Raw genomic sequence first — 15,474 nt, forward strand, 5'->3', positions numbered from 1 at the left:
TTTATCACAAATTGGCCCATAATCATGTCGGTTTTTAACCAAATTTTGATTCTTAAAGTTTTGCACCGTATACTAAATTTTATTATTACATAAAAATAATGATTCATACTCATCCCATCATTTTACTATAGACTCGCTACGCAGTTTTCTTTAAAAAGGCAACTATTGTGAAAATCTAACTCACATGTTTATTTTTATTATTATTATTATTATTATTATTATTATTGTTATTATTATTATTTACTGACTCCTTTAAGAAACATCTTAAGACGTTTCTATTTGTTCAGGCTTTTCCTTAATTTTCTGGAACTCATGTTGTGTTATCAGTTTTATCTTGATCTTTAAAGGATATACTTTATTGAATATTGTTTTGATTGTTTAAGCGCTTTGTGACCCTGGTCTGGAAAAGCGCTATACAAATAAAAATGACTTACTTACTCTCCATGTATTTGTAATTATTCATAAAGACCGTTTTTGCAGTACTGCCCATCGCCACTAGACTGCAGTAAATCACCACCTCAAGCGATATGACGAGCGATTTAATCTTAATTCCCTAAACAAAAAAATAAACCGAATATATTTAAAAAAGCTTTTTGAACACAGACTCATCCATGTCACGGTACATATTGACGCAAAACATATGTTTTTGTTCTCGGGGAGTTCCAAACGAGTGGCTCGTTTTTGACTTCCATCATCATCTTATCGTTTTTTATGAACATTGGAAAATGATGTAGAGAATCGAGAGGATCGATATCTTCTGAATCTTCTCAGAGGACCAGTGCTACGCTGCCTCCCTTCCTGTCGGCGCACAGATATGTGGTGGTCTTTTTTTTTTCTCCTCCTCCTCCTCCTCCTCCTTCTCCTCCTGCCATCTCTCTCTCCCACTGTACGATGAACGAGGAGGGGCTTCTTGACGCCGAGGAGCAGCCAGAGCTCTGACCCGCTTGTCGAGCAGCGAAGCCCCGAGTTCAGCTCGCATGCAGTGAGGGGGGAAAAAAAAGAAGAAGGAGCGACACCAGGTAAGAGGATCACACTTTGTGTTTTTGTTTTTTTGGTTGTGTGAAGGCGGTGAACCCTCACCAGAAGCCGCGCTCCATGTTCGCTCCGCAGAAAATAACATTTCAATGAATCATTTTTTTTCTGTCAAACGCTTGATAGTGGTGCGTCATGTGTGTGTGTGTGTGTGTGTGTGTGACATGTTGACAGGTGAGATGGATACCACGGTGACCTACTTGTGATGCTGCACGGATCGACAAACTAAAAAAAGCTCCAGCATCCTTTGCATCAGTACAGTAACTTGACCTGGATGTTATCTGGATGCGAGCTGACAGAGTGTGTGTGTGACTGTGGTGTGTGTGGAAAATATAAATAATAAGAAGAAGATGATGATGGTCAAGTTTTGATGGTGGTGCGTTCACGGACGGGGAGGAGGAGGATGGTGTGTAGGTTGTGAGGGATGCTGGCAGGGGTCAAGGGTGCAGCTCCACATACCATTCAAGGACGCGCTCAATCGGATTATTTTTGCGTCATGTGACGATCGGAATACACGCGACGATATAGAATGTTCTTGAACCTGAAACCGCCTTTTGGGTCATTCTTTGAAAACAACTGCCATTTGTGTCCAATTCATCAGACGTGCATTACATGTTGTTTCAAAGTATTATTTATTCTGTATACTTCATACTTTCTGTTCGTTTTTGATCACCTATTTCCCCATAATCATTTCGGTTTTAATCACATTTTAATTCTTAAAGTTATGCACTGTATACTATATCAAATTATATTATTACATAAAAATAATGATTCATACTCATCCCATCATTTAACTATAGACGCTACTCAGTTTTCTTTAAAATGCCAACTATTGTGAAAATTTAACTCATGTTTATTATTATTATTATTATTATTATTATTATTATTATTATTATTATTATTATTATATTTCCTCTCCAAGATGCAGTAAGTCTGTCATCATGACCATGTTTTGAAGTTATTACTTTATAAAGTTCTCCCCCGGTCTAAAATCTCGGCGAACGAGAGGTTACCAGAGCGGAGTCCATTATAACGTTATATTGGGCTTCACTCTTCCTCCAGCCAGAGTTAATCACTGACTGCGTTGTTTATACAACGAGTCCCTTAGAGGTGGAGTCTTTCAGAATTGATGACGCGCGATGACAAACCTTGATGCTTGACCAATCACAGCAGAGTGGGTGTGGTTATGGTAAACAAGAGTTAATCTCCAGAAAAAAAGTGTTTTTAGTGGGCAAAGCTTAAGCACATTTTCTAATGTCAATATTTCAATGAAAAGAGAGTTTTGTACAAACAGACACTTAAGAGACACTTAAATCAACACATTAGTTGAACTATAAATAGCATGAGAGAAAATATGGCGTCACTCAAACCATTACAGGAGGAAAGGTCTCAAGAAGGCAATCACTGAGATAATTTAAAATGATTTATTTGCATTTTTTTTGGGTAATTTACCTTAACTTTTTACTAAGTGACTCATGCACATGTGAAATTTAACACATCTTAACACTGTTTCTTTGTATATATTGATTAAGGTATACATTCTCAGAATACCCAATTAAATGAGAAACATATTATCCAACACTAAACTGAGTGTAAATGTCTTGTGCGTTAAGAAACGTGAATAGAAATGGCAACAGTATCACCCTTTTCTCTTGGCACACTGTCGTATCTGGGTTGACATTAGCGCGTGTCTTCAGAGCTTCATTGGTGGCTAAATAGTCTGGAAGTATCAGTGTGTGTTAGAGTGGTTGTCTCTAATGTCCGGGGTGTCTCCCCCCTGCAGGGATGGACTAATACTCCCCAACAACTCCATAAAGTAGAAGACAATTATGTTTTAATAGCCATCGAACAGAGTAGACAAACCAAAGCTAACGATGTTTGCGCGAGTAGGACTCCCATCAATAACTCTGCTGCGACAACATTCTCTTTTTGGCCAGTTTTCTGGTGCTAGTGCATCCAAACGAATAACTTTTCATCGCACTTTTCTTCCATCTGTGGAATTGGAATGAACGTTTTTCTAAAGGGATTGTAAGGAAAATCAACCAGACTCATGTAATTCCATTGTGAAAATCAGTCAAATGTTTCCATGCATTTCGGTGGGTTTGTTGATGGTTTGAACTGTAGCAGCTGCAAATTGAAAGTCACAATATTGTTGAATTCAAGACCATTAAGGGCTCATATGTGGCAGAGATTAAAAGTGTGTATAATACTGTACGTAATATAATGCACAATTAACCCTTTTCACCAAACGTCAGGAACATGAAATTGTGTGAAAATGTGTCTCTAACATGTCACAGACATTCCTTATATATTGACTTCCTCCAGTTTAAAGCACAATATCAGACATGTTCATATGAACAAACCTGAATGTTCCTCATTTAAACCCTTTTTTCTCCGTCAAGATATAATCCTTTAGCGTTGCCACGGCTGGTGTTGCACGAGCTAGCTCGTTTTCATGGAACAAGCCTTGAAAGCGTCTCATCAATGTATTATTTCATTGTTCAAGATTCTTCTTTAACACATCAGTAGGAAAGACTGGATACAGATTTGATCCAAAGCAAGCAGTACAAAACCTTTTCCTAATACATATTTAATAAAAGTATTTAATGTCTCTTTAAACATTTAGGTTGTTTGTAGACAACATTTTAAAGTGGAAATTAGCAACTATATTGTTTTTTTTATAATGGCAATCAATGTTCAACTAATGCCTAATTTACAATTGAGGTTTATACAAGGTAAATATTTACTACATTTTATTGAACCCTTGTGTTATCTCAGGGTCATGCTCGAAAACAAAGCTGTTTCCACCACTGCATGTGTATTTCTGGAAGCCAGGGAGGTCGTACCCCTTGGCCCAGGAGCAACACAAGGGATACCACAAACACTTTTATTTTTTTATTTTTTTTGGGGGTAGGGGCCTTTGGGTGACCTTGACCATGAGATAACACACAGGTTTACAATTGTTTTACATAATTATTTTCCCTCTTTATATCATGTTTGCAATTTTTCTAATTATTTACATTGTATTCTGTTTTCTTGGTTTTAATATGACAATTCCAATCTTTTCCTGACAACATTTATTTACTTATTGTGTCATTGTTTTGACATAATTCTTTCCAGTAATGTTTTACTTTTTAAAACCATTTCCCAGTGACATGTTTTAGTACTTTTGTTATTTTTTATACCTTGGACTTCTTTTAATTTTTTTTTTGTAATCAAATATCAGACAATATTTTGGCAGACATTTCAACAGAGAATTTTGTCAAACTCGAACATGAAGTTCGACATTTCCCGCCGTCCTTCATGGTCACTTTCCTGATCACTTGATCGGATTTCACCTGAGTTGTTTTTGAGTCTGTCCTGCAGCTCCGGGTTTGATTCCCGAGGAAGTTTAACAGTTGATTCTGGTCTTAACCGATGTTTCCTGCTTGGATCGGGATAAAAACGACTCAAAAGCACCACTGGTGTGGTTTTAGTCACACAGCGGGAGATGGAGCCAAGATAACACGAGCATCAATAATGAACTTTATACACCTGGGGGTGTTTTTTTTGTCGCGCCAGAATCAGGAGGGAATCTGAAGGACGCGTCCTCTGAAGCCACTGTGAAGTGCTGCTTGTAATGACTGAGACATTTAATGAGGCAGTGATGTTGCCCTCCGAAGGTGAAGTGCAGCGAGCTCGGCGCGAACAGGAAAAAAAAAACACACTCGGCCCGTCGACAATGACCGGTTTCTAATTTACCTTCAGGCGGGGCCTCTGATGTGGTGCGACACAGCCACACCACACGGACATCTTGGATGTGGAGGGGTCACTTCAAGGGTACCGGAGCCACAACAAAAAGGGCCCGAGAACTGGTGATGTAACCAAGAACGCTGTCTCAGCGAGAAACCGCCAGCTGTGATTCAGCAGCAGCACCACAGCGATCCCGGGAACTATATACACTTGTAATACACGCGAGTGCTTAAACATTGAACAGGCTCAGAGGGAGAGAGAGTTTCAGGAAAAGATACTGTGTGACGTAATGTTTCAAAAACAGTCCATTTCAGTGTGTGTGGCAGCTGAGCGTAAGATGGCCGGACGCCAGATCAGCATTTTTCCGTGCGATGCTGCGCCAGAACGTTGAAATATGGAAGTCCTTTACTTTCATTTATGAGGAGATAAGCAGGTGTGGTTGCTAACATGAGACAGCAGACTCCCAAGAAAAAAAACATGCTGTTTGCAGATGACACTGTGGTGAGAGACAATTGACAGATGGGAAGGGGAAGTCAGGAACAAGATATAAAGGGGACATCTGCGAATCAAGCTGTTATTTACCGAAAAATAATCATGTTTTTTGCTGGGTTTACTAAATCAGCTCAGCTTTATTCTCATGTTTTTGGAATGATTTGACTCTTCTTTGATAACAAAAAGCAATTGACCTTATTTGTACAGTGTAGGTCTTTTAGAGGAAAAAATGTAATTTAAACTCGCGAAAGTCAGTGATAATGATTCAGTTTTACTTGATGGAAACGTAGATTAAGTGTGGAAGTGGAATTGTAATAAGGGTTGAGTTCATGCTTGCTCACCCCCCTGAACCTCATATAACCTTGTGTACAATTTAGACTTACATTAGACTATTATCAAGTCATGGATAACGATCTTTGAATACACAATCATTTAAGATGACGTTTCCTTTATTCTAGTAAGTATTCACCAGACTCTTTTCTCTTTATTGATTTCACTCCCCGCCACTGCATGTGTATTTCTGGAAGCCATGGAGGTCGTTCACATTGACCCCGAGACAACACAAAAACACATTTGTTTTTGGCAAAAGGGTCACCTTGACCCAGAGGCTGTTTTTACAGAACTAAACAACTCTGTTGTTGCTGTGACGCAAAGTCATATATATATATATATATATCACAGTAAAGATTGGAATCCAGTAGGATCTGGAATCCTACTAGTACAGTTTGGAATTCCAAGTTGATGTCAAAGTGACAGCATAAAGTAGCTTGATCAAGTGATGGCGGTGGATGAGCAGCAGAGAGGAGATTGTCCTGGTAGAATTCCCATTTATTCTAGGACAGATTGGAATTCCAATATTCAGATCCCAATACAGTAGTTGGATTTCAATCTCTCCTAGTAGAGATTGGAATTCACTAGTAGTAGAATTCCAATCTTTACATATACATACATATTGTAAAGTCATGCTGAAAAAAAAACAATACAAAAAAAATGACACACAACTCACCTTCTCCACAACACCCTATTAAAGACACTCATTGTTATGGACGCTGTGAGAAAACATACATACTGAAAAATGTATAAATCTGACCTGAGTATTCAAGACAGACGTGTATTGAATTTACAACTCGCTTAAGAAGCATCTAGACAGAATGAAAATAAAATAAGATAAAAGCTATAAATTGTCAATATATACCTGGGGTATCTGGTTCAATTATAAGAATCTTTTGGTGTTAAAAAACTGTGATATAACTTCACAGATTCTTATTTATTCAAGGTTAACTTTATGCTCTAAAGCACAGCATTTCATTGTAGGTGTTTGAAACCGTACAATCCCCGGTGGAATGCATTTACAACTAAACTATAAAAAAGAAGTTCAATATTTTTTGAATTCATCAACATGTATGGAAGCAACGTGTGGATAAAAAGAATATGATCCAGTCGATAGTATTCATCATACGAACCTCCACATGATCCCCGTGTTAAATAATGCAACGCTGTCCTTCGACGACATGCTTCAAACCCACCATCGGAACAATTAAACGGCGTGTAAGTCGCATGCGTCTTGAAACGGCCTGCAGCCACTGATAACTCGTCAATAAAACATCTGCCGCTCAGAACTCTCAGAGGTCAAGTGTGTATTAAAGACGCAGCTTTTAAATATGAAGGTGGTCCAGAGCAGTTGTCCTAATGTTAAAACAGATATATTGGTGGAGGTACTTAAAACCAATCATGGGTTTAATGGAGCTCTTTGCCGCACACACACGCCACCGACTACTGAAGAGGCCATTAGCACAGTTATTGTGTATCATGGGAAGCTATTAAGACTATCTTCAACAACTGCACGCCGAGTCTGCCAGTTCATTTACGGGGGACGACAGAAGCGGAACATGCTGTCAAGACTGACACCCTCCAACTATAGACACGGTAATGTTGCTCCGAAGCTGGAGGTATTCATTATCTCAGGTCAGGAAACTGAGTCACTTCAGTCAAAGCCTCCACACGTTTGTGCAGTGGGAAGCCCAGTTCCTCTCAGCTGTTCGTCAGGAACGCATTCCTGGTCGGAATTCCTCATGAAACTTTTCGGTGGCAGGGTGGGAAGCCAGTGATCGGAGACTGGGATCGTTGAGCCATATTTAATGCATGAGTGTGTAAGAGCTAGCAATGAAAACACACCCCATGCTGTTGCTATGACCCGGCTTTTGTGTTCCATCGTTTAACACTGAAATAGATCCGTCCTGTGTGTTTTCCCCCCTCCGCTCGTCTTCACAGGCTCTTTAGAAGTTGGCTGTGTTCCAGATCTTTTATGTTCGACAATAAAACAAACGGGTGATGCGAACCAGGCCGTCAATCTCCCTTCAATAGTTCTACATCTATAGGAATTTGTGATTATGACAATGGCACATCAAAAGGAGGCGAAACAAACAGATCGAGGTGACATCTGTCACTGTTTCAATTGCCTCATACAGTGAGTTCATTTGCATTTTAGCAACGTTGTTGTGGCATTACAAAACCATTCTGTGGTGGAACCACATATGCAGAGTTTGTCTGTACGACTGTTTTGAGTACTTTTTTTTATCATCACTTTCTGAATCAATGGCTAGTCATCCATCCTTTTTCTTCAGTTTTCTTCCCTTATTAGGTAGTGATGGGTATCATATAGATTTTCATTTGATACTAGTAAAAAAATATTTTCAATAACTTACGTTAAAGTAATACCCTAAAGAACTCATGGATATTGTGCTTGCCACCATTAAACAAGAATTTCTCCACTCTATTTACAGTACACTCATTAGACCTCTGCAGATATTTGGACTATAATAGGAAACAAGAGTGCAAACACATGCAAACATATAAACTCCATCGAAAAGAAGTGTCACTGCCTCAGTCCAAGCCCAGATTGTCTCAAGCACTGTTTAATCAATATAACCATATAAACCGAGGTCATTAATACTAAATAATATTAAGTTATTTCTCATTCACAAATTGAAAATACATCTGGTTTAACACGTCTCTCAAACTATAAGATAAAAAACACTTATGAATCCAAATCACAGATCCCATCATCAGAGTTTACTTTATTATTTACTTGAAGAGTTAAATTAGGTGCCATATTGTCGGATCTTAATTCAACAACTCATGCATCCAGCCGACCAAAATGACACAATTAAGATGTTTATTTCCAAACATATTTCCATTATAGGATCAAACAATTGCTACGAGAATCATTTATCTGATTTTATTCCGTGCTCATTCCGCACCCTGATATCAAGAGGAGTACTGATAACATGAATCAAAAACTGCTTATTTTTCGGAAGATGTTTATTCTGAAAACTAGCTACAGTGCTTAAAATAGTTAAGTTAATCTAAAAGTGTTTCTACAACTTATCCATTAAATAATCAAATGAAAATGTCTATTATTTTTCAAGGTGGATCCATTATTATTGCTTTCGGGAAAAAAAAGCAAGCTCTTTAAATATGCTGTATACAACTAGTCACAATGCTGAAGTATTATTTTTACATTAATAAAGATGCCGACACAAAAATATACTCATCATATCACTAATTCTAAAATAAATAGGCGGAACATACACACATTCACTTCACAGTGTGTACAGCAGGAGTTCTACTGTTACTGATATGAGGAAAAGTTTTCAGTATTTTTTAATTTTCATGCATTTTCCAGGATATATGGAAGGTTGGGTGTTCATGTGAGATATAACCAGCTGCTGCGGACTAGTAACAAGAGGGTGGCAGAGTTTTAAGTCTATACGGGGGCAGCATGAGGAAGTAGTGCGTTGTGCTGCAGCCTCACAATCAAGAGGGTTGCAAGTTCAAATCAGGCTTAAGGCAACTCTTGATTGGTGCAAACACATGCCCCCTTCTTTCTGGTCTGTGTTAAATCCTCAAAGTGTGAGAAAAATATCTTCTCATTTCCTAGAATAAGCTTCAGACGGTCTCTGCCATTACCACGCTCACATCCTGCTTCATAGCTACTGAATCCCAATTAAACTCCAGGCAGATCGCGGCCAAAGGGTTCGTGGACCACAACATCTAAAGCCTAAAAACATCTAAAGGAGTCTACACAATACAAACTGAGTTACATTCCTGAATTCACCAAATAGAAAAAAACATCATATTTGGGAGCATCTTGCTGAATTGTCAAAATGGCTAACCCGTCTGTATCCTAAGATCAGAGAACGGGCAGCGACCCAATCCCCAGATTTTCACAAAGTGTTCCCACTGTGAGGTGGTTTAATCTTCGGCACTTCCCCTTCCTCACCGAGCCGTTTACTGATAGTGTATTTAGCGTGTATTTACAGTAGCTGCAGCTTAAACTGATGCAGCTGTGCTGGCCATGCACATGCGGACTGCAGAATTGGGTCAGCGGATGCTGGGGATGGTGAGAGTTTAGGTCACTGGCGGTGGTTGTGGGGCCCGTGGCACATCTCGTCATTGGATCAAGTGGGTTACCAGTGTGATGCAGCAGATGGTTCTGCTGTTAGCCCCGACTACTGAAAATAAACTTCTGGGGATCGGATTGAAGAAATCAATTCCCTTTTCACTCTTGTGACCTGAAGGTGTTTTTTGTTAATACACTATCAGGGGTATTTTTTGCTTGACTTTTATTATGATTATGATGGTTATTCTCATGTAATCAGAGGGAATCCTTTTTACTGGATCGTGTTTCTGATAGTTAACCACAAGCCTCCGGTTGTTCAGGATCTTGTCCAGGACAATTGATGTGGTTTGCTCTTAGACCTGTAAGCTACTGTGCATTGCTGTCATGTGATGCCTCTCTTCTCCTGTATGCCTTTCCAGTTTCAGTCTCCGGCCTCAGTGGCCGCACTCTGGTGTGAGAGTACACTTTGGCTGGTCCAGAGAATAACAGTCGCTTCATTAGTAGTCAGGTGGGCCAGGCATGGAGTCTGTTTAGCAATTTAAGGCACCAGGTATGAGCGTACGCCTGTACCTCTTGGGTACTTCTACCCTGGTTTCACCTTAATGGAGTTCCAAGCATCTCAAGGATGCCTGTTGCACTCACTGCCGTATAAGATCATTATCCAGTGACGATCGCCGTGGGTATCGTTCATATTACTGAACTGACATTGGCTTGAATCTCCAGAGATACTTCATCCTCTCTAATGGGTGTCCAGGTTGACACAGGGACTTTAAATGAAGGATGACGGCGGCAAATTAGGTTTGGGATTATTTAACAAGTATTCTACCTCTTTTTGGAGTTACAGGCAGAAATGTAAGTGCATAGTCCAGGGTCATAGCTGGAGCCCACTTTCTCGTCCAAAGAAACCCATCCAAATAAATCTATACTGCTTGACTGTAATGTCCGACAAGTATTTAAGCCTCGACAATAGAAATTGTTTCGAAAAAAATAAAACAAGTCTGTTTATCGTAAGCTTGTTTATGAGCTAAAAGCTAAAAGGCTAACATGCTATACAAACAGGAAAACGCAAAAAAAAAAAGTCAAATTCTTTTGAAGAAAAACTTGCTATGTTCTCCAGATTTATAAATGCTGAAAATTCTCTTGAATTGAATCATTTATTTGTCGTAGTAAACACGCACAAACTTGCATCGCCTCAAAAAATAGGCCACAGACAAGAACTCCCCGAAGTGTTTGCTGCTTCTTTGAATGTTAAGATTGGATTGTCGGCGGATTGAATTACACATGTGGAGCTGATGGTCTCCTGTTAAAGAAAACATCTCCCTTTGAGCTCCTTGAAAGCAAATTACTTTTCTAATGACTGGATTCTTACAAAGCACCTCCACCGTTAAACTCACAGCTTTGAATTTCTGCTTGTTTCTACGCAGATTTGTCTGGGTTTTTGTGCATCATCCGTTGTTTGTTAAAGTGCCTGGAATGCTCTGTTCACCCTGAAGACAGGCGTAGACCCCTGTGACGATTACATAACTATTTACGCAAGCTGGATAAATGTGATGTCGGAGAATCACTTCAACAGACTTCACTGGACATACCCAACTTGTTCTGACAATGTTTATAATAGCAAATAGTCAAGATAAAATATAATAAACATACTTACTTAAAAACATAAAACATACACATACTTTTTAAAATATTGTTTAACTAATCAACACTTGAAAAAATATATTTTTTATACTAACATTTTGTTCTAGGTAATTATCAGATGAATATATAGCTTCAGATAAAAAACGTTTCAGCAAAAAACTTACTTAAATAATATTGTGTCTTTTTTATATATATAAGTAAGTAAGTAAGTAATATTTGTAGAGCGCTTTTCTAGACCAGGGTCACCAAGCGCTTAAACAATTAAAACAATACCCAATAAAATATATACTTTAAAGGTCAAGATAACACCGAGACAAACACAGGAGTCTCAGAGAATCAAGGAAAAGCCTGAAAAAATACAAATGTCTTAAGATGATTCTTGAATGAGTCAGTAGATCATCAAACACAGAGAGAGAGGAAGATCGTTCCAAAGCTAAGGAGCAACAGCCTGGAAGGATTTCTCTCCTCTGGTCCTGAACCGTGTTCAGGAACCATCAGTAGATTCTGATCCACAGACTTAAGTTTTAATTTTTTACCTAATTTTAAGATTAATCCTGAAAGAAACTGGCAGCCAGTGAAGAGTTTTAAGGATCTGGGAAATGTGAGTTCTTCTACTAGAGCGGGTCAGAAGTGTTGGTATTGACGTGGCAATGCTATCAAGCTATGTAATGTGTTAGCTGGTGTTGGTTTAGCTGATGGATGTTGTCTTTTGTAGTGCATGGCATGTAACTCTCTTATTTTAAAGATGAGGTTTTATTGCATTTGTAGTTTTCAGGCGTTGAATTATATATATTTTGTTCCTGTTTAAGTTTACACACTTGCCAAAGCTAATTATCGAAACGTAGAGTAATAGCACCTAAATCAGACCCTTAGGTCCATGGTTTCGTGCATTATCAGCACATTCTCTTATATTACTTAAGCCTTTAAGTATGTTCATAAGAAGCAAGTATGGATTGATATGTTACTCACGTTAGTGGTAGAGGTCTCTCAGGACCTCCTTGTGAGTCAGGGGTCAATGATCGTGATCCTCAGATCTCTGTTATCCCCTCCCTAGATATTGATTTCCAAGTCAAATATGAATGTCAGGACAGAGTTTGACAAGAGACATCTTTAACTGACGGAAGTATAACGAGGTGGAACTTTAATAGAAGATAACCAAAAGAAATAACGCAGATATAAGCAAAGAATGATTTTGCACTGACGGCTCTGATCTGGTTTGTGGTGAAACCGACGATAAAGTAGTTTCACATCAAGGTTATTTAGCAGCGGCTGTCAGACTGTTTTTCTTAGTCACGGCTTTGGATTCAACAGTATCTCCTTCTCTGACCCTCTAGCTTGCTGCCGGAGATGCTGACCCAGCGTATATGTGTGTCAGCACCTTTGATTCTCAGAGAAGTGTGAAGTGCTCCAACAGACCCCGCAAAATGGTTTTTATAACGCGCTACAAGCAAGAAAATTGACTCCTGGAAATTATTGTGTAACTCCATGTAGATTTGTAAAATCAGCACTTTATTAACCTTGGACTTGAAAGATATTTAAATGGGTTTCTATCTCTGTTATTCTCTACTATTATTTGTATATCAGTATTTACCTCTTTTTTGTGTTTCACCTTCTGACTTATGAAAAGAAAATGCCTGGTGTGTTAAATGATGAATCTTCTTCTCAATAGAAATATCAGACATGGTTGACGGAGACTTAATGTTTGACCAATCCCAGCAGAGTGGGTGTGCTTATGGTAAAGAAGATTTTATCTCCAGAAAAGGGTTTTCTAAGGTAAATAATTCAATGAAAATTTTGTACAAACAGACACACACTGATGATACAATAGGTCCAAGATCTATTTAAGACACACTTATATCAACACCTTAGTTGGCCTTTAGCACTTTTAGAATTAGATTTAGAATTTAATTAATTCCTGACACAGTTGTATAATGTTCGGCATCACAATTAAATGTTGACGGACAATATTCAAATAGAGAATAAATAACCTGATACATTTCAATCTCACTTTAGACTAGCTAAGCATTGGACATTTAACATTTGAGCCGCCAAGAATATATATTTGTTTTATATCATGATATTAACCATTCATATATATATATATATATATATATATATATATATATATATATATATATATATATATACAGTATATATTTTAATCAATGTTGACTGATGTAAAAATACCGTATATACTGAAAGGATGTTTTCCTCAGATCCACTGGCCCTATTATAAATATAATGAAAATATAAAACACAAGGTCAACATTACTCACACATTATTGTGGGTGAACGATCTATCCAGACAATGCTTCGGTCAGATAGAATTCAACTGTGCTTAAACACTTTCGGCATGTAAGCGAACTAACCATAGTAATCATAAGAGTTGTTGTTGCTATTGTAAGTATTCTGTGATGAATATCCCATTTTGAGTTGCCTCTTACAAAAAGCAGTGGCACTTGTATGACTAACCGACACAGTGTACGAAAGGAGGTCCAGTACTGCAGTTTTGACAACCTGAAGCCATGACTCATGACTCGGTCGTGCTGCGATGAATGATTCAAAACGACAAATGGTGTTCTCATAATTAGCGTCTTTTTCTTGACAGTTTTTTTTGATGTGCTATATGTGTTCGGAACCGTCTAGAGTTTGTTTCTGGACACCCTTGCCATCTGTTGAGGGCTCAGTGCGACAGCTGTTGGCTTCACTCTCTATTGAGTCTTCAGTTTCATCAGAGCAGAGATTTATGGACCAGTACTCGTGATGGAACTGATGAAGTGTGACCGACTCCCAGTAGGCAAGGTGCTGCCCCCTCTATTGATGAAACCAATAGCATTCATGTCTTATGGACCTGCACAGTGTTGTGTTGCACTCCATGTTCAGGTCATCTCAGTATCAATCATTTATATCAGCCATTTGATCATTTTAATTTAAGATATTTGAGTGTGTTCCAGTTGACTGATGCTGCCGAAGAAATCACACACCGTGTTTGAGAGAATAAGCATTCATCGATGGCTCGCGTCTCTCAACAGGTTGGTCTGAGTCACCGAAATGCAAACAACACATCAGATCAGGTTCCTATCTCTGGAATGGCTGTAAAGAAAATCCATTATTACCTCAAACAAATCCTGAGTCACGTGTCAAACCAAGTCACACAAATGAAGCAATGAACGAATTCTCATGTGACACAAAACAAACGAGCTGCTCTAATTTTTGTCCGGGTTTAACCCCTTTGGAGTAAATCACCACAACACCGTCACCAGAGCAAGAAAAATCTCCCTTCCTGATTCTTGTCTTCAAAAATATATTTTTTATTAATGTTAATTTGCTTATGATCGAATCTTTATACTTCAGTAGGAATTTATATTGTTGCGTAAATGATGGCATTTAGAGAAAAATATCAAAGCTTACCTTTTTCTCTTATTGCTTTCTCAGAATTATGTCACCAGACAAAGTGTCTTCCATACTGTCACTTACATGAATCAGTACATCAACTACTGGTTCTTGACTTAAGCTGTGTCTCAAATCGCACACTTGCGTACTTAAACTTATTATTTTTAGTGCATAAGTGCGTCTCAATTCTTAGTATGCAAAATGTAGTGCACCATGCACACTAAATTGTCGTACTAAAACGCCTACAAAACTAGTATGGATCGATGGACACTTTCTACCCTAAACTTCCGCCATCTTACTGACGTTTACGTTGTAAACAGAAATTACGTCAGAAATTACGTCACAGAAATTACGTCACATATACTGTATATATATATATATATATATATATATATATATATATGCATATACTTACAGGTACATTTTCAGCCAGCAGTAGGAGGATGACACGTCTTCGGTGCTGATACTAGCTTAAATATCTCGCGAATATTTCGTTTCTCATATTTCTTGATCCAAAAAAAACGTTTTGCCAGCAGGTGTTGATGTTAGTGTTCCTAAATCATCGTAAATAGTAGTAGAAGAAGAAGCTGCCGCGTCATTTCCGGTTAGTGTGTAGCAGCAGTGTTTGATTTGAGACATACTATCTGTCGAGAATTTGCGTACTAGTTAGTAAGTACACTATCTACACACTACACTACCTGCATTTTATTCAACCATCTTAATGTACTTTTGGTAATTGCGTATGAAACTCGTGTTGTCGTAAGCAGATCAAAAGTCTACTA

The 15,474-nt window shown here is 38.3% G+C and overlaps 1 protein-coding gene across 1 annotated transcript in view; it reads left to right on the forward strand.

The window, feature by feature from the left end:
- The first annotated feature begins 933 nt into the window (after positions 1-933).
- tln2b (talin 2b) overlaps positions 934-15,474 on the forward strand; it is a 126,825-nt gene continuing 112,284 nt past the window's right edge. The window contains exon 1 of the mRNA XM_087797604.1: positions 934-1,019. The gene's annotated coding sequence lies outside the window, so the exon portion shown is untranslated. The remainder of the gene's footprint in view (positions 1,020-15,474) is intronic.

The sequence above is a fragment of the Callionymus lyra genome, chromosome 8 (assembly GCF_982586985.1).
Source record: "Callionymus lyra chromosome 8, fCalLyr1.hap1.1, whole genome shotgun sequence".
In the NCBI taxonomy this organism is placed as follows: Eukaryota; Metazoa; Chordata; class Actinopteri; order Syngnathiformes; family Callionymidae; genus Callionymus; species Callionymus lyra.